The sequence below is a fragment of the Kryptolebias marmoratus genome, linkage group LG22 (genome assembly GCF_001649575.2).
Source record: "Kryptolebias marmoratus isolate JLee-2015 linkage group LG22, ASM164957v2, whole genome shotgun sequence".
In the NCBI taxonomy this organism is placed as follows: Eukaryota; Metazoa; Chordata; class Actinopteri; order Cyprinodontiformes; family Rivulidae; genus Kryptolebias; species Kryptolebias marmoratus.
Window position 1 is genome coordinate 10,492,706 of NC_051451.1, and position 3,283 is coordinate 10,495,988.

Below are 3,283 nucleotides of genomic sequence, written 5' to 3' on the forward strand. Positions count from 1 at the left end.
TCACAAGATTCTAATTTTCTGATATGATGAATTTGAGATTTTCATTTGTTGTCATTTGTAATCATCAAAATTAAACGAAATAAACATTTGAAATATATGAGTTTGTATGTAATGTATGAATATAATATACAAGTTTCACTTTTTTAATGGAATTACTGAAATCAATCTACTTTTTCATGATATTCTAATTTTATGACCAGCACCTGTATCTTTTTTGTAGGATTTAACATGGATTTGTCTCTGTTTTAGAGATAATGCACCTCTACCCCCTTACATGCAAACACACACATATTATGCCTCAAAGTGTGTTTCGGCTGAATCTTGGAGCCCCCCAGTGGCCACCCTGTTGACCTGTATGACGGGGAGTCTGAGACATGATGAAATGGAAGAGCTTAAAGTGACCTGGGCTGAGTAAAGACTGTTGAGGCTGGAGGGTATATACGCACATCTATCACGCTGCTAAATAAGAGTCGTGCAAGAAAGAAAAAAAAAAGGAATCTACTTCTGGTGCTGCAAGTGTTGCCGCTGCTGTTGGCGGGAACATTATTGTCGGTGCTCTCAGAGATTTAGAGGCGTATAAAATATGAGAAACAACAGATGTTGCACCAGTTCACTGAGAAGTAATACTGCTTGGAGCTGTGCTGCAGTAACAACCATATTTAGTTGTTGTAATAGTAGTAATACTATTATTACAATAGGCAGTTTGAACCTTATTTTATCCGTGGTAAATACAAGCTCCAGTCAGTCACAATTTACTTTCATAGGTTGCCAAACCTTCCCAAAAACTCAGTATCTCACTGGATTGGGACTCGTGGCAACTAGTTGGCAAACTGCATCCACGAGGGAATCTCCAAAATGTCTCAAAACGTTTGCAGTTTTCTAAACGTTTCCAATCCTAAATTTGGAATTTTGAACTTGTTCCAAAGAACTTGTGCATTGGATTTCCTTTCAAAACAGACACAGCGTTGTTGCGGGCATCTCAAAGTCATCTGAATTTTGTTCCAGGCAAGTTTGAGTCACCAAATAGACTCCAAACAGTCGCAGCACCAGTGAGATTCCGCTTTAAACCTAGGCTTCCTCGCTCAGCAGGCAGCCGCTCGGTTTTTTGAGGGAGGACCGTGAAGATGGATTAACCAGGGCCACACTGGCCATCAGGACCAATGAGCAGCCATGCAGGAAATGGATGGCTCTCATTTGTTCTCATTATTGTCGTAACAGCCATAATGCTCAGACAGACACACACATGCCTCTTGCTGTCACCGCCACAAAACATTCCCATTAGTTACGCAGGGAGACGGTCCGTGCAAATGTGTGTATTTATCACGAGGCGCCGCTCCTCGGCGCAGAGAGGCACCTTTGTAGTGTTTCTGCAGTTTGACGAGTATGTGTGAAAAATCTTAAAAGAGTTCTTCACTCACACACAAATAAAGATTTGGCAAATATGCCAGTCTATCACACCAGTGATCCTTAGGTTTATGTATACTAAGCACAATTTGTAGAAAGCTTTTTTAATTGCCAAGCTGGACCAGTGGCTGGTTATCATCTATCTATTATCTGTGGCCAGTTAAATTTCTTGCATATAAAACAAATAAATACAAATTTTGCTGGCATTTAGGTTATATGTGTATGCCCAAGCACAAAGATTGTTTATTATCGCCTGCCGCCATAAAAGGTGGGTGATAATGTAAATGCTTGTGTTAGTATGTATTTGTTTGTCTGTCTGTTAGCAAAATATCTCATAAACCACGCAATGGATTTTTATGAATCTCTCAGAAAATAATCACTGGATGTTCATCTACAACTGGTTTACTTTTGCTGTCAACCTCATTCAAGATGACTGCCACAGTCAATCAACCTTATCACACACAAAAATGGCTATAACTCAGTACATTGTACAGATGTTGAGCTAAAGTTTGGTGTGGTGGTAGCTGAGAGTCATTTCCTACACATACTCTGAGCATTAATGGATCACACCAGATTTGCGTTTAAAACTTAGCCCATAAAAAGCAGGCATTCATTCTGCTAGTTTCATTTGTAAATTGAATGGAGTCAAAACAAACAATAGCTATTTTGCTGTAATTTTTCATTTTAGCAATTTCAATAAAAGAGATAGGCCACATGGAAGTGAGCTTACTTTAGTTTTGTTCAATTATGAAGTTCATTAATTGCTGATCGTCTTCATATTAAATCATACGACTTTAAAATTCAAAGGTAAAAAAAACAGAAGGTGATTTAAAATCGATTACTTAACATTTATCCTATCAAATAACTTTAACTGGCCTGCTTGTAAAAATAAAAGTAATGTGCTCAAGAAGGTATTTCCAAAAGAAAACAAAGTTCTCTTATGTCAACATAAACAAGCCAGACCACAAAGAGAGAGCTGCATTATCAGCAGGAGCTCCTGTCTGTAGGCTCATAAAACAGAATGATGTGTTTATTGTGGTTATGATGTGTGATCTGTGGGTTTCTGCCAGCCAGCTCGACTAATTCTGTAACCAACACATGCTTCATTTACTCAGTAAGCTCACATGAAAACAGAGGAACAATAACCTCCTGGGATCTGACCACGCACCCTCCTGTGCCACTCCTGTAATTTAGATGAATGCACACAAGGTTGTGCAATAAGAGGTGGTAATACAAGTTTATTAAAACCTTTCCAATTAACATCAGGATGATGAATGAAGTGTGTGTGTGTGTGCGTGTGTGTGTGTGTGTGTGGATGCGAAGGAGGGAGAGACGGGCCTGGTGCTGGGTCTTCTCACTGTTGCTAATGAAGTGAACAGACGGTGCACAAACACACTGAAGCTGTCAAACCGTGATCAATCAATGTTATTTCCAAACAAAAGCATCCCAATTTCTGCATGATAAACATCTGAATTTGCAAAAGTAACCTGACATTTTCGAGCTTGCCAGAACTCAGTAGAACTAAGCTATACAGCTGTCCTCTCAACTGCGCCTACACTAACTCAGCAGAGTAAACGCTCTTGTATTTATAAATGTATCAAGTAACATCTTAAATTTTGAGTTATGTAAAAAAAAGACTTACATAGACATTATATTGTAATGTTTATGTGTAGAAATACAATCTTAAAAAATGGGAAGTCCAGCCTCTTTCAGTTCAAGGGTTTTGTGCATCAGGACACAAAGAAAATGATCTGGTGTTTACCAGGTCCTACAATTATTTTAATCTAATCTTCAAGTGTGCAAAAACACTCCACAGATTCCTCCATGTCATCATTTACAGTATTTAACAAAAACAAAGCTGTGTGTGAAAAACTAAGTT